The sequence below is a fragment of the Siniperca chuatsi genome, linkage group LG1, assembly GCF_020085105.1.
Source record: "Siniperca chuatsi isolate FFG_IHB_CAS linkage group LG1, ASM2008510v1, whole genome shotgun sequence".
Classification (NCBI taxonomy): Eukaryota; Metazoa; Chordata; class Actinopteri; order Centrarchiformes; family Sinipercidae; genus Siniperca; species Siniperca chuatsi.
The window spans coordinates 27,026,931-27,050,184 of NC_058042.1; the positions used below are offsets into that span (position 1 = coordinate 27,026,931).

General features: G+C 40.2%; 2 long non-coding RNA genes across 3 annotated transcripts in view; both read left to right on the top strand.

Moving 5' to 3' along the window:
* The window catches only part of LOC122863308, a 29,272-nt gene extending 7,782 nt beyond the window's left edge, over positions 1–21,490 (top strand). Inside the window, exon 3 of the long non-coding RNA XR_006374988.1 lies at positions 20,685–21,490. This is a non-coding gene — a long non-coding RNA (uncharacterized LOC122863308). The remainder of the gene's footprint in view (positions 1–20,684) is intronic.
* The window catches only part of LOC122863235, a 62,107-nt gene that overhangs the window by 30,847 nt on the left and 8,006 nt on the right, over positions 1–23,254 (top strand). The gene's annotated exons all lie outside the window — the stretch shown is intronic.

Sequence of the window (23,254 nt, forward strand, 5' to 3'; positions counted from 1 at the left end):
AACTTTTCAGCAGAAATGTATTGCTCTGACCTTTTGATGTCCACATTGATCCAATGTACTGAGTGGCCATTTCCCCAGAAACAAACATATATAATTGGTATTGGGTTCCAATGGTGCTCTTTCAATGTCTTGGGATGCTTTGCAGCAATATAAATCAATTCACACTTATAGACACAATATGGATGCATTAGTGCTGACTGGTCATTTGAGGATGGCTGAGAGGTAAGAATTCAATAGACCTTGATCAGGCACAACCAATCTATCTTCATCAATCCTAAACTTCTAATTGTACACAGAAGCTCAAGATGTAATCATGATGAATTTTACTTTTGGTGTTTTTAACAGGGAAATGTTATTTTTGTAAGTACCAATCAAAAAAGCACCGCAAGAAAAGTGGTTGCAAACAGGTGCTCTATGAACAAAATTAGATATTTAGTATGCCATGTTTAACACCTCCATGATATACATGGGGCCCTCGGTCTTCAGGTGTATCTTACACCTTATTATGTTCATAAAGGATTGAGTTGTGTTTAGCAAAAGGACTGTGAACATATGGTTGAAAAAAATGTGTTGTCACATTCCACATAGACAACAAATCTGACTTGTGCGCTTCTTTTTTTTAAATCTTAAATGCTTTGAGGTGTGGTAAATGTCAGCTTGTTAGATTTTAAGCTTTGTTGCTTAAAATATTGAATCCTGCTCTCCTGATTGTAAAGGGGTATATTGCAGAAGCACTGCATGTTGGATTCAGCCACATCAGGATTAACATGCATCATTGCCTCTGATGCCTTTGTCTATTTACACCCTCATAAATTACCTCTCTGCAATGAGTCAGTAATGCAAACATTGCTGGAGCAACAGATCTTTACAAATCTCAGAGGTGATGTTGTTTAGTTACTTGTTGGACGTTACCGCAGGGAAAAAAAAGTAGACATCTCCCTAACTGAACTTGAATAATACATTTACATAATTCCCCCACTTTCCTCTCTCAAAGATATTGATTCTCCTTATTTTCCCAACATCTCCTGAGCCCTCTGGTCTTGTTGGTTTTCATATCAGTCTTTGAAGTTAGCTGAATAGACCCAGAGTAAAGATCTTAATTCTCCTTCAAGTTCTTTGGCTGTGGTGTATGAGATGTGGGTTTACTGAGGAGGACCACAGCAGAATCTCTTCATCGTTCTGAACGTCTCTCAGTGCGATGGGACTTAGCACACTAGTATAACAAATGTGTCCATTCATTGACCACATCAAGAGTATAACAGATAGATCACTGACTTATAGGAACAAAAACCGTGCATTACCTCACAAAGTCTATTGCTAAGGAAGATGTAAGGTTACGGCTGAGGCTTAAGTGAAAGTCATAGATGAGACCAGCTCAAATGCCCCAATTCATTGTTTTGTTTGAGAGAAAAGAAAAAACACCATATTTTAATTTCAGTTATGAGCCCTGTGTCCCGGGTAACATTGGTTTTATTGGTCAGTGCTGAGGAGATTGGGCACTAGTTGTTACCTGTCCACTATGCAGCCCTGCTGTTTACTCAGCTGTAGGGCCTCTACCTCCAGTGGAAGGGCAAAAGCAACAGGTCACCAAATATTTCATTTCCCAAGTAAAACATGCTTCCCCTCGTCAGCTGCAAAAAAGAAACAGATCACAGTGATGAATGTGCAATCAGGCTGATTAACTCGTTATTAGTTGTCCACGGGATCCACTGAAGGAAATGAGGGCAAGAACCAAAAAGGTTGTTCATATGTCTCGTGGTCAGAGTTATGAATGTGATGTGAGGAAGAGGCCTCCATGAACTTTTACCTCTCCAAGTTAGTGATTTGAAGTTGAATCATGATGCTGACATACAGTACTTGTTTCCACTGTCTGGGTCTTCCTTATTCAGTCATGTAGGTGTTTTTATCCAAAGCACCAAACAGTACCATGAATACATATAGAATGAGTGACCCAAGTGGGTATTAAACGGGAAATACTCCCTCTGGACCCATCTTTCTCAAACTTTTCCTCCCTGCTTCTTTTCCATTCTTTTCTTTGACTCTCTTGTTGCCAGCAGATGGTGCTGCATCTACAGTGGAGCTAGACAACATATGCTCTCCCAGTCTCCCACAGACATACTCCGCACACTTTTAAAAAGAAAAAAAAAAGTCCGGCTTAGTTCCTGGGTTGAGGCAAATGTTTGTTGAAATAAGTGGAGATTTCCTGATTTTCTTTTTGCAGGAAAAAAAGGAAAAAAGCAAAGTTTCTTTATAGGATGAGCTCGGGGTGTTCTGCAATTATCCTTACTTGTGCTCTTGCTCTTTTTTCCCCTCGCTGAGTAGGAACAGACAATGTTTTCCATTCCAGTTGCCTCTTACAGTTGCAGAGAAGGTGCCGGTGGGCTCAGCATTGGGGCTTTTACTGTTGTGGAACATGGTGGGTAGGATGGCTGGGCCAAATATCACAGCTAGCATGGCTGGTGGGAGGCATTATGGACGTAAGTAAGAGCAGCGCTAACATCCTTCTTTATAAGTGGACTGAGAGGAGAGAGCATGCTGGATTTCTTGTAAAGAGGTTAATAATTAAGCTTATGAGCATCTGACAGGGCCTTGTTGTTCCTAATTGAAGAAACAGGTTATGTTGATGTCATAGTCATAATATATTTAAAATGAGTATTTAAATTATTCTTCTCCTTTTTTAACTTTTGTTGGAGTTCTTTTAATTATTATTATTAGCATTATTATTATTGAGTCAGTGTCTTTTATAGAACACCTGTGACTTGTCAAATGGATAAAATTTGATTTTCACACCATCAGGGGAGGTGACCAGGAGGAGAGGTGTGTGAGTGTGTGTGTGTGGTGGGTTTGGGGGGGGGACTGTTGCGTGTAAGCTATTGAAAGGAGGAATGTGAGAGAGCATTATTGCCCACACTTCATGTGAATGGAAAAGGGGTTAAAGAAATGACAGCGTACAGTGGGTGGTAGGGCCTCAGTGCAGCCTGGGAGGAAATGGAATGAGAAAGTGCAGTCAGGCAGACCACTCATTCACCATGACAAATGGGAGAGGCCTAGGCCAAGGGGATACCTGATACCCCACAGAGGGTTGTGTGCACCTGCCCGGGCTCCATGTGCACCAAAGTGCAAATAAACCTCAGCCACTTGTAGCAGCACACCTCCATTGATTACAGAATTATACCAGTATTACCAGTATTAATAATGGTGTTGTTAATAATAGGGGTTGGACATAGTTAATACATTTCATTCTTAATGCTATGTTTGTTCCCTTTTCAAATGAGTACTAGGCCTAACCTCAAGTTATTTTTGCTTAGTCCTAAAAGTTACATTAGTTTTAAGCAAATCACGCATAGCAGGAATGAGTGCATGAAGGAGTAAAAGACAGATTATTGCTAGCATGTAATGTAATACACATTCTCACAATTAGCCAGTTTCACAACTATGTTTCATAAACTAATATTTTCTAGTAATTGTGTTAAAAATACTTAACAGAGAAATAAAGGGAAATTTAATAAAGGAGATTGTTTATGGAATAAACTCGGATATAGCCATGCAGTGAAGTTTGTTGCTCATTTAAAATTGACCAGAAATGTTCATCTCAAACAATACATGCGATAATATATAAGCAATCGATGCATTTGAAACTAGAAACTTAATAAACTCACATTTAAATGTTTATGTAATGCTGTTGCTCTGATTTTTTTAGCCGTATTGTAACTACAACAAATAAAACTTCATAAAGCTTGATAATTCTTCATGTACAGGTCCAAAAGCATTAATATGCTCACAAAGAGTTAACGAGTGTTTCAACAGGAGGTCACAAGCCGCATGTCATGAGGTTTCCATCTAAATTAAGTCATATATCAAATTCCAGTAGCATATTAAATCTTTGGGAACTGTTCAGAATTAGAGGGGTACTGCTATAATCCAATTGTGTAAGAGGACAGAACAAGAGACATGCGTAGGTAGCAGAAAAGCAGTCTTCTGTTCGCATATGGTCACATGTGGTATACTCCGCCTCGGAGCTGTCACTCTTCCTAGAGCATCCAGGAAGGATTACTGACCTTCCCCCATGCAGGCAGATGAGCTGTGTGGTCACTCTAACACTGGTCAGTCAGGTGGTGTCAGGGTGCAATGCAGCGTGCCATGAAAATACTCAATCTCCTCTCCCATTTCAGTGTTTAGATTGGGCTGTGGAATGACCACAGGCTGACAGTAGTGAGGCCTGCTCTACTCAAAGGAGAAGAATAACATACTGTTCCTCTCTGGCCAAACATGAGCTCACTCCTCTGGTTTCGTGACACTTTGTTAGATTAACAAGTGTTCCATTATTAAAAAAGAGAGATGGTATTACTAAATATCACATTTCTTTAAATTGCTTTTCTAAATGCTTATATGTAAGGCAAAGAACAGTGTAACGGGAAGTTTTTTAAAACGACTGAGTACATTACATTACCACACTTAAACCACCACCAATTAACACAGAACAAAACACAGAATATTGTCATCTGTTTTCACTGGTTTTGGCTAATGTGATCACTGGCTAAACTGTGTTTGTTAAATTGTAAGTGAGCTTAACCATTAACGTAGTGTAAAGCATCCGTTTTGTTACTATGGTTACTTGCAGCCAAATAACAGGCTGGGAGGTCATGAGCACAGATGATGTAGAATGATGATTAAACTGTTGACTGGAGTTTTCCCAATATACAATTCTGATCGGAAGCTTATCAGTGTTTTCTGTGGCCATTGTCTAAATCTTAGATATAAATATAAGAGTAAATTCTACACATTGTATGCCAGTGGGGTCATTCTGACTTAATTCTACAACTTGTTATAGTTACTTTCTCAGTGTGTTTTATGTTTTACAGATTGTTTGGTCCTGCTGCACTGGTGGCTCTGTCTGTATGTTGGTCACTGTTGTAGTATAGTGAGCAGATCAAGCCACTCCAGTCGCTGTTGAGATTATTTCTTTTGCATTCCAATCATTCAATTTTAAGACATTTTAGTAGACAGACAGTAGACAGTATATTCCTCTAAGATTAATGTGTTACCGCAAAAAGCTGCAGTGTTATTATTTTTTTAAATGGGTCTGTGGATAATGCTTTTCCTTCTTTCTTTCTTTTTTCTTTTTTTTTTTTACTTCTGTGTGCACTGTACATGAATGCTTTTCCATGGCCCAGCAGAATTACAACCCTGCCAGCACATGACTCATCAGTAGTTAGCATTCTCCCTGGTTTAAAACTTCTCCTTTCTGTGTGGAGTTTGTATCATCTCCTCATGTATGTGTGAGTTCCCTCAGATTGGTTTCCCCCACAGAAAAAGACATGCACGCATGTTGGGTTTTTGGAATACTCTTACATTTGCCTTGAACAGTTGTCGCTGGCTGCTTCACTACAGCTGCCCACTGCTCCTAAATAGTCAGGAATTGTACAGACTATGCCCTATTTTTATTCTAACTGTATATAGCCTTGCACTGTTACCAATTTATGGTAGTTCTATGCATTTACCATCAAGCTAGCAGTGAGCGTGTTTTTATTCCTGCGCAGAGCATCTGGGTTAATCTCATATTAGTTAAGAAGGATCATTCTCACAAACAGCCTTAGACTTGTTTCACAGAAGTATACCCTAAATGAAATGCATGGCGTTAGTGGATTACTGTGTATCACTTTAGAGATTCAATAATAAAAAGGTGGTGAAAATGAATTTACAGTTTGACATTCAAAGATTCACGTGCTTGAAAAACCTCTAATGCACAAGAAGGTCGACTAATGTTGTAAATATCTCAACTCGGAGAGCATGCTGAATTCCTAGACTCCAGAGCTGGTATGAGTGCATGCATAAAATTTGATTAAGCACCATGATAGCCTTTACATTATTAGTCATACATTTAGTATAATTAATTAAAAGTCTAATTAGAAATCAGTCAGTTTATGTTATGAAGTTTAATGTTTTGATTTTACAGCCCTCACTTTGTGTTCTGAAAGTTGCCCGTCACTGGTCCTGTGTACAGCTATGCACTGTGTACAGGTACTGTACTGTATATATTAATGTTATTTGGTGTGTCCTGTGGTTTATTCAGTTTTACATTCCTTGTCCATTACACACGGCCTGCACGCTCTCACAGTTACTCTGTTTTATTTTCATTCTAAAATGTATTTATTTGGGGAGGAGCGGCGGGTGGCAGGGACATCTGTTTCACTAATGCCCAACAGAGTAAACAATATGTTTTGAATTAAGATTTGACCTTGGAATAAGCCTTATCTTATTTATAAATCATAGTGAGTTAAATATGCTTTGTAAGTAGATTAGGTCATCTGGAGCCCCCCCTCCCATAGGCACAGTCTCTCAGCAATGAGGGTGTAGAGATGTAATCCAGATTCATAATCCATTGATTCTAACAAGCTGTTTTGTGTTGTTAAATACTGGGTATTTGTGTTGATTTAATATTATTCTAATCTCCTTTAAGCTGCCAGTTGCTGTCTGGTTCATGGCCATCTTGTTTATTACTTGCTCTCTACTCTATACTGTAGGCTGGGAAGTTAAATCTGACCAACTCCACACTGATGTGTGAAGTTGGATTTTGATCATTTTAAATTAATTAAAATTAATTTTCAAATACATTTTATGGATTTTCCCCCCCAGTTCTTGTCTAATGTTTTAAAGTTTGAAAGTCTTTTGCTAACACCCTCTTCTTGCTAAACTTTGTATAAACAAGTTTTGCGACAGTGATTAACTACAACCTTTTGGCAGAGACTTTTACAAACATTTTTTACTGGTTTTTCCAGCCACCATTTTTGAAAAGCAGCATCTTGGAGGAACGGCAATGTGCTACGGTGACAAACTCACTTCACTGAGGAATTTCATTTTTATTTCCCTGTCACACCATGATCTCATTTTATAAAATTAATTTGCCGCAATTAACCGTAAATAGATTGTAAATCTTAAAAAATGCAGCTATAAAACATTAAAACATTTTAGTGGTTTGTGTAAAAATACCTTGTGTTATTTCACATTTAATTCATTGGATAATTTATGAAAAACATCTCATTTTCATACCAAGACTCCTTTGAAGGAATTCGTGTAAAAAAAGGGACAGACTGTTTTCTATTTTATGTTTTTTATTTTCAAAACTATCTAATCTATCTGTCTATCTATCGGTCTACATTTGCACGGTGAATTTATTTTTCATTTTCTCTAAAAAAAACAAAAAAAAAACATGAAGAATTAGTCTTATTGTAATGACACAGGTGGAACTATGTGCCTGTGTGTGAATGTTTGTGGTCAGTTACATATAGCAGAAACAAAGCTAAATAAAAGGTATAGAACAGCATGTTGTATTCAGTCCAGTTCAACAGGTGGTTCTGAGAATTAGAAATATGCAATAATTGAGTCGTCATAAAGCTTAGTCTGATTCTTATCTTTGCTATTTTTATTTAGTTTTATTGTAAGTGGATTCTGCTCCTGGAAGGTTTCCTCAGCGCTCTGCCTTGCATGTCCAATATTATTAGTTGCTATGAGTTCAGCCTGTGCAAATCTGTTAATGCATAAGACCATAAGAGCTTCTTATGTTCCAAGCCAGGTCGGAGTGAAGACACATCAGATTAATATTTGATCATGCAGAAGGGCCCTTAATCAGATTTGCTTATTCCCTTAGCTGAGTGCTCTGCAGCAATTATCATAATTGTTGCGCTAAACATGCTTGTCTTTACGGCTGGCGGTTGGACGTGAGCATGTGCCGTGAGAGGGGGATTCCAGCACCAAACCCAATTAATGCAGGATGGATGGCTGGGTCAGCTGAGGGAGAAGGAGGATATAGGGAAGAGGAAGGGGTGGGCCATGGACAGGGATGCTGGTCCAACCCACAGCCAGTGACACAGCCCAGGGCAGCACTGCTCAACTCCAGCCACCTGGAGCTCCTCAGGACGGGCTCGCCACACGCTGTAATTCCCCCCTCAGCCATGCCACCAGCTGGCAGCTGATATGAGGGAAATCAAAGCTGCAGCAGGAACATGACGATTTCAGCCTTCAAGTGTCTATTAGATTGCACAATTCATAGATTTTCTGGGTTTTCTCTCGTTCATCTTTTTTTCTCCTCTTCTGTCTCTTACAGTCTCTGACCTGGAGATGGAAATCATTTTAAAATAATGCTGAAAGTGTGTGAAATACTCAAGGGGAATGTACTGCCATTTTCAGCCTAATTAACTAATTCAGCATGGTAGTGTATTCCTCTTTATTTAATTAAGTTTAATTTGTATTTGAAGAAAATCCCAATGCTCATTTGTATCTACTCATTAGGACCCTGGGTAGACTTATTGTAAATGGAAATTATTTGCATAAGTTGACATAGCAATACTGTAGGTTTAAAGAGAAAAATAAATAAATAATAAAATATTAGGTTCTTGTTAATAGCAATTATGTTATGTAAGCTCAACATACAACATAAAATACAAGAATAATGTGGTCAAATAAGATTTCATTTAGCTTTTCTGATGAAAATGGTTCACATTAAGGTTTAATGTTACAATGTTAGTCTGTGGATTAAGTAACTACATTGTTTCTGGAAAGACACGTTGCTAAGTTTTTCAGATGTTGTTTTGTTTTTCAGAATACATTTTTTTATGCTTTGACAACAAACAAAATTATGTTCAAAACCTTGCCAAATCCAAACCTGAAACCAAAACTTTTACTTGGTAGGAGTAGTAGTAGGAGACTCTTTGATGAGCAGAAGTGTGACCATCTGTGTTTGGCAGTTCTGCCAAGGAGGGACACAATGCTAAAAGTGTGTGTAGACACACACACACACGCTCATATGAGTTGTTTTTATAAATGGTTCTTAAATCTTACTAATACTTCTTCCTAACAGTTACCCTGATAATTGGGGCAAGTTGTCAAAACAAAAGGCTTGGTGTCCTGAATCGTAAATAGTTGCAATCCACAGCACTTTATACGCAGCACATTATTCTTTGGAGGATTTTTTTTTTATATAACAAATTAAATTAGGGAAGTGAAATGTTTAAAATGGATATGCAGAGTTCTGAAATGAAATTGTTCAGGTCATGATGAATGTAAGGAAACAGAAATGACCAACATTTTCTGTTGCAGCGTTGTACTTTTCTGAAAACATATGGGATGGAAACATTTGGGCCTCAAATCCAAACCAAAACGATAAAATTAGAAGAAAAACTGACACTCTGTGTCATTTTGATTACTCCGTGATGAATATGATTTCAGCTAACCAGTTTGTCATAAACATGTCTATTAAATAAATGAGCCTGTGGACCAGTTCTGTCGGTATGAAAGTCATCCATCCTGCTGGAGGCATGGCACTGCACAAAGAAACACTAGGAGAGATGGTTCCCCATTAATCTACGTTGACTGGCTGGAAATTGCATCTTTGTAATGAGTATTAGGTGTGCATCTACATGAATTAAAGCTGAATGAGCCTCTGATTGATCACCTCCTCCCAAATGATGCTCCTTCCATGATCATTATTGGCTAAAAGTGACTAAATCATATCGGGATGATTAAAAGTGTCGGCACTGAGGGGAGGGAAGATAAAGTAAAGACACAATGTCTGAGAAATTGTGGTTCTATCCCCAAATTCTGTTCATATGGTTGTGGTTGTGGATGTATGGTCAAATAGGAGTTATACAGTATTTGAACTGATCAATTTACTTATCAAATACAACAAAATTAGAGGAATTTAACATGGATGTACATTGATTGTTTTCAGAATTTTACAGCACACAAGGACCAAGTACAAGGACAATATATGATGCAAAGTGAGAGACAAATGGGGAGTGGATATACTGTATATTGACACATCAACTTTTAGTATTTCAAGCCCTAATGAAAGGATATCCATACTAAATTCCAATAGGGTTTATCTGTTTGTAACATTTGTTTTATGTTAGACATCCTGTGTGAGCTGCAATATTTTTTTCCAGTGTTTTTTCCCAGTTCATCCCACTTACCTGTGTATAAACAACAATAAAACAGTACAATCTCCACTGGACAGTAAGAAAGGACTGACCTGCATTCACACATCTGCAAGTAGTGTACATATAACAACTCCATACTTCATACTACATTCAGATGCCACACATTCAGCTATGATAGGATGAGATTCTTTTTTGTGTGTGTGTGTGAAAAATCTGACCACATGAAAGGTCTGTACGAGTAAATTGCGTAAATGGCAATGTTTGAAGTTGGGGCCAAAAAGTCCAGGTGTTTTTACAGGCATTGTGGCATTTATGTGGTCTAAACTATATGTCTGGAGTCGCCTACACAAAAGTGCTAGACATCCCTGCCAGGTATTCGCTTACTTCATAAAGTACCTTCAACTGTGGGCAGCTGATTTGCTGCAATTTGAGTGTCAGCCATAAAATCTTGATTGTTTGGACTCCCACTTGACTCTGGTATTTTTTTATAAAAAAAAGAACGCCACACATCTAAAAACTGGACCCCTTGCAAATTCAACTGTTCACCCACAGCCATTTTGCAGTTCAACATTTAAAAATGTTTAAGTGTAAAGCATTATCAGGGAACCTGTTATTGTTTCAAGGATAAATTGTAACTGTAATTTACCCCGGCACAGTTTGGCACATGTGGGGAAAAATAACAGATTGTTTAGAAAAGATCCAGCTTCAGAAAAAGAGCAGACCTCGTCACCTTGTATCTCGACATATTTACTGTACCTGGACACACTAATGTTCCTCTGTAATGTCTTTCTGGTAATTATACTGCCAAGCACCCTGTTGGGGTAATTATACTAAAAACACCCTCATTAGCAGCATCAAGATGTAAACCCCCAGAAGCCTCGCTATCTTTCCCCTCGTGCACCCTTGGAAGGCAAGTTATTTGGCCAATTCCACTTCATACTTAACTTTCTTCTTGTTGCAGTACATTTCCAGTATCATAACACTGCTTTTCAATGTGGCTGCATTCAATTTGCTACATTGTATTGTCATTTTAGTGTTGTTTTTCTTCACCAGACACCAGTAATATTGTCTAAAGGCGTCCCTTAAACTGGTTTGAAACTCGTGGATGCTGATTTTCCCTCAAGCTTGTTAGCTTGGGGCTATGTGTAGCAATTGCTTTAAATGAAGAATGCTAACAGACTGTTTACCAATTAACTAAAGGTTTTAAACAGCACCCACAACTCATAGCACACACATGCATACACACACACTTGCTGGTGAAGGAATTATGGGTAAAATTAACAGTCATAACTGTTTTCAATAATGTGACTTAATTAAAATTTTATTGTATACAAAATGGGGGGAAGTTCTGCAGACACATTGCACAGTACATATGAGTTTCAGTAGATATGACTTTCCCTATGTGATGCTGTGTTTCATTTTACCCACAATTGCTTTTGTACAGAGAAATTGCCTAAATGTGTCAGCCCAACCATTTAGAGAAAAGAAAACAAAGAATGGTTACTAAAAATGTAGTGGTGAGTTTTGCTCTGCTCATGCAAAATGGACATACTACTCACCACAACAAACCAGCAAAGAAATTACAACAGTCCTAAGCCCTGCATTGTCTGGCAATTTGCTCTCTTTAAATTATTCAGAGGCAAGGCTTTTTTATGTCAGCAACTGTGTGTTTTCCAGTGACAAAGCTAGCCTCACCTAATAGTTTCACTGCGTCTGCCGTTTTATGACTGACATAGCAATAAGCAGATTGTCCAGATATTTATGCCATCTGCAGCTAGGAGAGATAATTAAAGTATATAAATTAATCAAGTGCAATTAATTAGAGGCTTTATGTTCACAGCAGTACATCTTTGCATGTATAATTTATATTTATTGATTTGTTTGGTTTCATTAGCCTATAAGATAACAGTGCAAATGCATTAGAGGGGAAAATGCACAATTAGCATGCGGTAAGGGCTGCTGGTAATTGATAGATCAGCGAGCACTCCCTGCAGATATAAAGCTGTGTAAACTGTCATAAGCAGTTACAATCGATGACTGATATTTCGCACCATATCTCTCGCTTGATTAATGATGTTTTTGAAAGCAGCCCCCCACTTAATGGGACCCTGATAGGCATGCAGAATTTACTGTTTAATCAGGGGATAGAATTTATTGCGGTCCAGAACCTGTGTCATTGCTGGTGGAAATGTATGATTGGTCTCTGTAAGTGCTATGCTGATGTTATTTGCTCCCGTCAGCAGCCAATATGGCTGAGCATTAAGAGCTTTGTGCTTCCCAGTTGATTTTTCATTGACTGTGCTGCCATCGTTCATCACTGGCTGGTTTCCCTCTGTTCTGCAGAGCTGAGAGGAGAGCAAGCTGGGTAGTCAATACAGGCCAATGTGTTCACAGCATTCCAGCATTTCCTGCAGTGTTAACGGTGTGTAAACTGTGTTCAAAATGAAAGACACTTACTTATTTCCCTGATAATGAGGCTATATCATTGTTGAATCACATAATAGAAAGTTAATATTTTGGCATTTTGTGTAATTAGACATTTTTGTTGCATGTCCTGCTGACATGCACATACATGTAGTTACTTTGAGAGGTGAAAGCACAAGCACATCAATGAGTAGTGCCATTAAAGGTGGTAGGAGTTCATGTCCAGTAGGTGTTTGGCAGGCAGAGAGATAGATAGATACATAGATAACTCTTTCAACTTTTGACATAGTCATTCATATTCCTCACTTGTAATTGTAGCTCTCACTAACCCTGTAATGGAAACTGGAGTTGGCTCCTGTTTGGTGTGGCTGACATATTTTCAAGATGTTGTCACTACGTGTTGCGTCACTGATAATACATGTGGCTGTAGCAATATAATTACTCTAAATAGGATGTGGTTTTTATGGGCTCCACATGTTGCTGTTTGGGAACGGCTTCTGTGTATTTGTGCTCTTGTTGAGGTGGACCACTTTCTCTTGCTATGCTTCTGAGTTCAGTCTCTGATATTATGTTCACTCGGTCAATGAGAGGCACAGGTGCGTGGCTTAAAACAGTGTTAAGTTAGCCAGGCGTTGTTGGTATATAGTGTGGTATACTGTATGGCAGACAGTGTGTTTCAGGAGCTTCATCCTGCAGCTGGGTGCCAGACATACATACATTTTTGTGCTGTGTCTCAGACAATTTCCTCCCCTCATGTCACTGTAAGTGCTTACAGAGACACCGCCCCCTGTTTAAGGTTGCAGATATGTGCTGTAGAAGAGGAAGAAGCCATTTGCCTTCTGGTGATGTGCTCAAAATTGGGATCTTATTTTACACCTGCTGGTGTCTACTCTCATTTCCCATCCTCAGGGCAGCTCCCGAGAAGACAGATCTGTGGCAAATTCACTGAAAAGTCCACTGTCTGTACCTTTCTCTTCATTGAATTTTTAATTAGTCAGCTTATAAATGGATGACAGTTCATGTTGCCCTCTAAAGCAAATGGTGGGAAAAAGGCTATATTTGGAATATGAGGTTACTGTGGATAATGCAAAAGATAGGTCTGTTGTCCCAGAAGAAACAGTAACAGAAACCCTTTGACCTTCCTCTCCTCTCCGTTGCTCGTCTCTGTACCCAGAGCTGAGGTAACAGCTGGAGATGTTTGGGGCTTGCTTCTCTCTGATCCTCTCATCTTGCTGTAGGAGCTGGTAGAGAGGAGGGCCGCCTGATAGCAGGGCCATATTGACACTGCTGGACTGCTGCGGCCCTTAAACCCACAACAGGCTATCTGATTTCCTTCCAAGGGATCCCCAGAGAATGAGAGCTTCCATTTTTCTTAACTTGTGTATAATTAAACTGCAGGACCTGGCTGGGAGGTCAAATCAATCTCTGCTATTTATTACATAGAAATGTGACACTCCGTCTTAAATGCTCCTGTCCCAAGTGATTTAGCCTTGTGTCTGCGTTATGTCTGCAGAGTGCATGCTGGTGTGTGTGTGTGTGTGCATGCCAGCGAGGTGGGGAGCGCAGCATTTTACGACCATTGTGCCAAATTGTCTTTTTCTCCGTCTTGTCTCTTGTAAACAAAGATGGGTTAATATGCTCTTTGAAGACAGTTTTATGTAAAGCTTTTAGCCCTGGTGTATGTATCATATTTACTGTAAGTACACTTCAAACACAAGGGCAGGCTAATGCAATGACAATGAGTAAGGATCATAGTCATGCACAGGTCACCTCTTGAACACTGTGCCTAAATATGATCAGTGTCTCATGCTAGTTCAGCATGCTTTGATGCTTGTTCAGGTTATGTCTATATTAAGTTGTTCAGACAGTGCAGGAAAATAGGACAGTGACACAGTCATTAGCCCCTAAAGGGGGATGCAATCCTATTTCTGTGGGAAGCAGAGCTCTGTTTACTGCGTGACAATGTGATATTGTGCGGCACATGCTGTCTTAATTGGAAACAGTCTCACCCCACAAAAGGTGCATAAGACCCCTGATTTTGTGAGGCAATCTCACCCCTCCCCTTTCCCACCCCCATCACCCCCTTCCTCCTTCCCTCTGAAGAGCAGCAAAACCCCCTGAAGCATTTCCTTAATCCTCCGGAAGATCATGCTCTCCCACTAAATATGGTACCTGTGGACAAACAATGGATTTTTCCATAATAATAAGTTGAAGATTTCATTATGAGTGGCTAATGGATGGACCGGTCTAGGCCTGAGCAGATACACGGAGAAGCTTCCTTTTGATCAGCAGCATAGGGTTAATCCATGGTAAGAAATAATGGAGGTTTGGGGGGGGAGCAGTATTGAGCTGGGCTGAATTTACAGCCGAGAGGGCTCAGTAAAAGGATGATTTTTAGAGCCTCTCGCTGCGTATTGAAGGGAAGACTGTCTGACAAGTCATCAATGAGCCCCGGCGCTGTACTAAACTAATGAAAGCTGCATTTGATCTTCTTCGAAAAGGTTCAATACCACTCCTGCTATTATTTAAGTCCTCAGCTTCACCCAAACCTGTTTTCAGATCCACAAAAATCATTAAATTGCACAGTGAAGTAAACTGTGTAAGTATTGGATGAGGAGGAAATATCTAAACTGCTTATAATGTATCCCTGTTGATTGCATCCAATAGACACTTCCTGACTTGTTTAGTGCCTGTCTAAGTCTTTCTTCTGGTCTACTGTAGTGTAAGATTCTTGTTATTTATATTTCACTTACAAATGTTATAGATGTGCACAGACAGATTTGTCATGCCCTTAAACTTTTCTGTTTTTGTTATTGCTTTGTTTGGTCATCTTGTGTGGTCTGATCATTTTAGTCCTCGCAGTGACACATTTCTAATGGGCTTGAATGTAAGCTAGTCTATAGGACAGCACTTGATGCATTTTATGTGTGTTTTGACCTTGTCTATATTCCACCATTCTGATCTCGAAGGAGGCCACCTGAAAGTCAAACTGTTGTAACCAAATACCAAATCTTATCTCCTGCTCATAGATTTAACGAAAACACTGAGGTCTGCTGCCGGCTATATTATTTTCTCATTGAACCAAAATAAAAATAAGGCCTGGTTGTTGAATTTATATTCAAGCTCAAATGTTAAGGGCCACCCCGACCGCACTTGAGAGGCAAGCAGGATGAAAAATTTGGTCTGAGCCTGTGCCAAGGAACAGGGCATGCGTCATCTGCTAACATCAATGATGGGGCTGCACCGCAAGCAAAACAGCCCATCCTCGCACTTGAACTGCAGTGATTCAAGGTTATGTTAACTGAAACATGTTGAAGTAATAATATAAACACTGTGATAAACCAGCAGTTTGGAAGATTTCAGTAATAAATCTGGCCAGAGGGGGTCTGACTGAAATTTGTGATGACATCAAGTGGTTGTTAGTGTAAAAGTCTCCCATTATGCATCTGTTCTGCATCTATCCAGCGTTTGTCCTGCCGCAGCTTTAGTGCTATATTTTTACTGAATGTTGTAAGTAAATAAATAAATAAGTAAGTATCTAATACTGTAAATCAATAATTAAATAGATATAATACACCCACACTTTTCCCAGATTTAAGTCTTTTCACTTTTATCCATTAAAGTGCCCTTGCAAAAACAACAATTTCAGAAAACATATAAGAAATTTTTACATAAACACAAAAATTATATAAAAATCACAGTAAGGTTAATGCTGTCATAGCTGTGTAAAAGTGCTCAAAAATATAATTCCACTAGCTGACCAGCAGGATGAAAAATCAAGTCTGCTTCCAGCTCCTTTGTAATCATTTCAGAATCCAACTCTTAACTTTTTTAAAGGTTTCATGCAAGACTTCCAAACAATGTTGGCAGACTCTATTGGCTCCTGAAGACGAAACGCAGGTGAAAGTTTGCATTATCCAAGTTTTAATTTGACAACAAACAAAGCATAACCTGGTAATATTCTATTTTACAACACATTGGCAGGCTTTTTCAATCGTTCAGCCTAAAATGGAACCAAATCCAAGCAGAAACCGATCTGAAAATGTTTTGTGACTTTATTTTATTCAAGCTATGACTGTCACGGATGCAGTTTAAATCAGCATTTTATGACGAACATTTTCTGATAGAATCAAGGAAAAGTTCAAATAATAATTTTTATCATGAAAGGCCTACATTTGGCCATAAAGTGTCACCTCAACCAAAGAAGGCATGCCCTGAGCATTTGCTAAAAGCCCATTTCATCACTAATCTGAAGTTGTGTTGGGTAGGTTGAAAGAGAAGTCATAAATGCCATGAGAGACGGAAAAAGAGGAGCGGAGGGACTGGTGAATAGAGGAGCCAGAGAGAAAAGAATGTGAGAAAGAGGGCAGTAGAGCTGAATTCTCATCAGGCAGTCAAGAAAGGGTAATAGAGGAATATAGAGTAGAGAGAAAGGGAGATGCATGGTAGAAGGAATAGACCTGCTAATCCTCACATATATATTCCCCTAATTAATCCTGATTACCACTTTTTAATCGGCCTGCTCAGGCTGCCCCAGAATAAAGTGACACTTCCTAATGAATTAAACCTGCAATTTACAATTGGTGCGCTATTCCTTTCGTTGTTTTTTTTTCAGCCTCCCTTATTGGTCCCGTGTGGGAGCCGCCAGTCTGTCAGTGGCGTGTGGTCTCACTCCACACTAGTTAACTGCTAAATGCTTGGGTCACACCTGCGCCCTTTTATGGGGTCTGGCAAATCAGTGGGGTTAGTGTTGTGAAGGGAGTGATCAGTCCAGTCGCCCCTGCTGTTAAGGATATGCAAGACACATTTATATTTGAGAGTGGCTGCTGTATATGTGCACATGGTTTTAAGGACATTATAGATGAAAGCTTGCTGATGAAGGCACATTGTGTAGTCCTGTGTATCTTTTTAGTTTGCACCAAATCTCCTGTCCACTTTTGAGCTCCCAGTGAATGTAAAAAGGTCTCATAAAAATCTCCCTGACACTTATTTTGTTATTGCCCAAAAAGTATAGTGTGATCAACCTCGACCCCTTGGTCAGTCTAGTGTCTAATCCAATGAAATGCGTTTAGGTGCAGAAAAGGTAAACAGATTGATTGCTGACCCTGTCTTTACTTCCGGGTCAGCAGCACCCGGTGGCCAAGCTGTTTGAGACCACAGCAGTAATGAACTCTGTCCCCCAGCGGTCGGGCCCTCTACTTCCCTCATTTGAGTGGGTTCATCCCTGGGAGATGGGATCCTGTGAAGCAGTGATTGTTTCCACGATTAGGTGAGAAGAGTAGTGGGGCCGTGCTTGTGGATCCCTCCCATGGATTCGCTCCCTCAACAGAGTCCTGGCTGAAAAACAATAGCCAGCTGTCGCCCGCCGGCTGATGTGCCTTTGATCAGCCAAATGAAGGCTGCTGGCATTTCTTATGGAGTGGAGATTGCTTATCGATCTATATCAAAATATTCATGCTAATCCCGGGCAGCGAAGACTATTTTCAAGCCGGGTTAGCAATCAGAGCTGCCGTCCTGTCTAGAGCAATTCGCTGAGCTGGGAAGTCTAATCAGCTCAGGGTCCTGCAGTCAAATGCACTTTGCTGTTTAAATTTGGACCTCTGACATTGATGGAGGAGTCCAGAGAAAGGTGTTGACAAACCAAATTGTTTGTTCCAGCACTATTTTGCTAGAGATCAAGTCCAGAGTAATGCGCAGTGAATTTGTTCATTACTAGCTGGGGTTGGAAAGGAGAGGGCTGAGGTTTCACCCGCTCTCCACTGTAGGAGGCCTAGTGTTTCAGGGTTGGGGGATTGAAGGGCTGGGGGGCAGCTTGATGGTGGTGAGTGTATGCATGTGTTTGTGGTGGGTGTGTTTGGGTGTGTGTGGAGCTGCGGGGGATTGGCAGCCTTGATGTGTGTGTGTGTGTATTGTTTAGCGGGGGGATGTGGTTGTGACAGTGGTTTTGGGGTGGCTATATGAGTGTGTCGCAGGGGTCAGGTTGGGGAGTGTTGCGAGGTTGGAGGTGTTTGGAGAGCAGTAGACCAGCTTTACTGGATATTCAGGGACCAGTCTGGTTAGTGTGGTTTTTGTTTTTTAAGAACTGCCAGGGGATCCTCAGCTGCCTGGATTAAGTATAGACTTGTTTTTTACACTTTCTTAACCTGTCTTTTGTATAAATCCCTAAATATGTATTGTCGCTACACTGATGTCATCTAAAGTGTAATACAAAAGAAAAATGAATTAAAATGAACCCAAGCAACCAGATACAAGGGACATACTAGCATGTACTTTTCTAGATATAAAGATTATGACTGTTATTTGTTTAATGTTTCTTAATGTATAACATCCTTTTTGATTTTTGTAATAGGAAATATTAAATTTCACGTTTGTGTTAAAAAATAAATCAAACATTAAAGTGGACACCATAGGTCTTCTGCAGGGTCTGTGCATGGCTTCCTTGATCACAGATTATGTTTCCTTACTTCCTCCGGCAGAAGCCCCTCCTCTGTCCAGTGACGCAGGTCGTTCTAAATCTGTCCCAATACGTTAATACTGTCATGCAATTATTGTGCAAAGAAATCTGTGAAGAAAAAGCATTGCCAGAATGGAGAGATTATCCTGCTGGAGGGTTGAAGAGCTAATGTCTTGCCATATGGCCCAGATTGTAATGTGCAGTGTCCTGCTTCAGGGTCAATCATACATCAAGTATTAGTGTCAGGTGGGGATTAATGCTTAATGTTCCCTCACCTCCGACATAGCACACTGTACTCTACCTGGCACGTGATGTATTTCTCATGTTAGGTAACACTTTTCTTCCGTGATGACAGTGTCATATTGTAAAAAGCAAATGAGCAGAAGAGCACCAACATAAAGAGAATTTATTATCATACAGGACAAGAGGTAACTAAAGTTATTATTATTGGAGTACAATATAGTTATGAAGCTTTTTGGAAAAACAACAGACTGCTCTTCTTTGTCTATTGCCTGTTTAGCACCTGTCACCTCTGAAAACGTCTTCCTGTTTGTGTTGCTGTAGCTGCAGAAACCACCGATTAGTGAGATTATTGCTATTGTTGACTGATGCGGGCCCATACATTTTCACAGAGGGTGATTTACCCCACACTTATGGCATAATGCTTGGCTTGTTCACAGTGCAGCCAGGGACGTTTCTCTGTACATAATCAAGATTTATTTTTCAATTTCCACGCCGATATTTGGTTTATATGGATTGTTATTATTCATCCAATATAGTGCCCTGATATGTACGCCAAAAAAGAAGCTGTAATTTGATGCAGAGCAGAGCACGTTATGCATAACCGTATATTATTTGATTATTGCTGCTGTTAAAAGCATCTTAGTTTTTCCTCAAGGCATTTCTCTGTCACTTTATAAGGAATGTGTATACAGTATTTCTGCAAGATAGTAATTGCTATGGATCTTGCAGTTGCCTTAAATGGCCCAGTGTACCCAGCCTGCCTTTGTCACCTGGTAGAGTGTTAAGCCAAGTCCTGGCTAGGGCATTAACCTAAATGCTCATATAAGTAATTAACCTCATAATCCCTTTTTGACTGATTAGAATTGATAGGTTCTTGCTCACGAGTGCCTTTCCATATTAAAGTGGCAAACACAAATGTCAAGGGGGCCAAAACATATTGTGTATTGTAACCTTGAGAAATGTGGTGATGGGTGGGTTATGGGGAGGGTGTGACATGGCAAGGTGAGATGTTTCTGTGTGTACGTGTGTGTTTGTGCGAGGTTCGCATATGTCAGACGGCAGGATGTAAGGTGCAGGTGTCGCCAGGCTTTGGTGCTGCCTGTCACCTTGTGAATAAACAGCAGTTGTTCATTGGGGAAGGCGGGACTGATTCATGCAAGATTGGCGGAACATGGCAGATGGATGTACTTTTTCATATGTGTAAATAGTCGCAGCTAGCTATTAACATACCTCCGTGCAGATGGCAAACTGTAATAAAGTACAGGCGATAAAACAAGCCTCCTCGTCGATGGCTGACGCCCAGCCGATGTTTGTTCATTTTTACATACAGTGCAATATGTTCTATAGCACAAGGGCACAATAACTAGTGGGGATATTTAGGAGCGCTTGTTGTTCCTGAATAGTAAACAGTTTTAATGTTGCACTAAAAGCAGTTTGATCTGGTTTGGCGTCACATACCAGAAGTTGAAAACTTAATTTTGTATTCTAACTACACTTACCTTCGTCATACCTTTACGTCATATTTGTTCCAATGAAAGACTTATAAATAGACACAAACCCTAAACATATTTACTGTATTATTCGACGCTCTAACATGAGGTTGGGTTTGTTTTCCCTGATGTGACTAGTATGCCAGAGCTAGCTGGTGTAGGAGCAGCAGCAGCAGTGGTTACATGTTGGATCACGGGTGTTAGCTGACGACGGAGCCACTCTGGCCCACAGCTGGTTCCCCTCCAACTGGATGATCTGCTTCTTCCTGACTCCAGAGACCAGAGGGAGAGGCTGAAAAACCCAGATGGAGAGTGAGAGCGGCAGAGGCAGACGGGTAGATGGGTGGACGAGTAGAAGGGGGTGGAGAAACAGTCGAGGGAGAGTGTGAGTGAGAGGGGAAAAAAAGTGGGGGTGTGTGGCGTCAGCACCCAGATGCATCACAGCCACTCGCCGCAGCGATGTGTGTGTTTGTGGAGGGCGTGCATGCGTTTGTGGAGCCCAAGGACTTGTCGTCTGTCTGCTGCTGGTTGTGGCAGCCAGCTGTCAGGGGAGCTCAGGGAGAGAGAGGAGGCCAGGTGAAAGGAGGGCCAGCGGCAGACGAGGACTGGAGCCAGTGCTCATTCACTCCAAATGAATGGTGACAAGAGCGCGAGAGCCATTGATCCACTGGTCAAAGCACCCCTAAGGCTGCAACCTAATGTGCTGAAAAAAGAAACATCAGCCCCAGTTGGGGCTCTGGGAGGGAGACAGTCCTCATCAGATGAAACACACCCTCCACACAACATGAAGGAGATCAATAGACAGAGCTGGTGGAGGTGGTCATTCAATACATTTACATCCATTATGGACAAAATCATATTAAGAATTATATTTTGACATGCTGTAGTGAGACATAGTTCATAACGTTAAATGAGTGAATACAGATTACAGAATAGCAGGCTCTTTTTATTAGTATACACACTTGATTAACTCATGTTTAGGATTATCTGAATGCATTATTGTACTTCACAGTGAAATAAAAAATGTGGTTTTCATCATGTAGTTTTTATTCTGAGCATTTGCATTTCTAAGCATGTATTATTGTTAAAAAGGTTGTTGCAGCTTACAGTAGACAAAGCAGATTTTAGATCCTGACACACTATACTACTGTATTAAGTATATAACAGCTCTTCTGCCAATAAGCCAACCACTGTGTAAAAATTACCTCAGAGAAGTGTTATTCATTAAATGTGTAACGTTGATAGTGAGGTGCTGGGAAGGATTATTTTGAATCCCTCACTGATAACATTTGAGGTGAAACTTACCAGAGTTCATCACACATATCTCTGGCTTATAGTCATTTCCTAAGAATTTCCAGAGACGTTGTTATACGTTAATGTTGTTATATAATGCTTCAGAGCTACAGTACGTGTTAGGAATTAACAAGCAAATATGCACCGAAATGCATGTAATAAGCAAAAGGAGGAAGTAGCCTAAGAACACCACGCAGGCATAAAACATTACATTACCACAACATTGTTAATAAGTGTAATTCTGATCACTACACATCAGTGTGGATAATTGCCTGCTGTGGTCCACCTGGAGCTACACTATTCATTTGTCATGAAAAAAAAACTACATGAATATAAAACATTCCTTAAAATTTGTTTTTAGCAAGAGCACATTAAAATTCATCCACCACTGTTTGAATATTGAGCTCTGTCCTAAGTGCTCTGACATGGGACTTACTTGATGCTGTGACACTTGATTGGCCGGTGTAACCCGAGCCAGGCAGCAGCGCACAGGAGGGCCCTCTGTGGGTGTAGCGCCGAGCTGATTGATTGGTGATGCAGGCTGAGGGAGATGATTGATTGATTGAGGTTGGTTAGGTGACAAACAATGCAGCGCCTAGCCCATCAAGGTGCAGCCCTGTCAGTAACAATAATCCCTGATTGCCTCTGCTCCTTGCCTCCACCTTCCTCTCACCCACTCCCCTAGTCCACCTCTCCATCCCCTCCTTTGGGACTACACATACAGTCGTATATGTATGCACAAACACATACAAACAAGTATGTAAACAAAGATTACTCCAGTATTCATACATGCAAGCACTGATTTCAGAATGTTCAAGTCTGAAAATGAGGTTACTTCCTTTCCTCCACTGCTCACCCTTGTCTCCCATCCAGTCATTCTCTAACTCACCCAAACTCTGGTAAATATCAACAGCAAATAGCTGTATTTTTCTTAACCACACACCTGCATGTGTGTTTGTGCATGCATACGTGTTCCGCTCACTGTTGCCCTGCACACAATGTTCAGAGGAGAGCAGCCAATGGCCCTGGGCCTCTCACGCATATTATTCATGTTACTGTTGATTCTAAAAAATTAGTCGCCAGGATATCCCTTTGAGATTGCAGAGATTATCAAGCTCAACTTCAAATACTTCCCAGATTCAGTTAGAACACCACACAGCATCTATTAGCTGGCGAAGTTTGTTTCAGGGCATCAATCAGGTGGTGTTTTACACTAGCCAAAGAGAAACATGGGTGTCTTGCTTTTCCTTTGCTTTTAATAGTTCTCCCACTCAGAGCATGGCTAATACTCCATCCAGCTATTATCCATAGATTTATCTGATAATATGAATTTCTATAATAATTTCATTAAGACCTTCACAACATCCTTTGTTTCTGATTTAACTAATTCAAGATTTTAAGTTTGCTTTCATGCA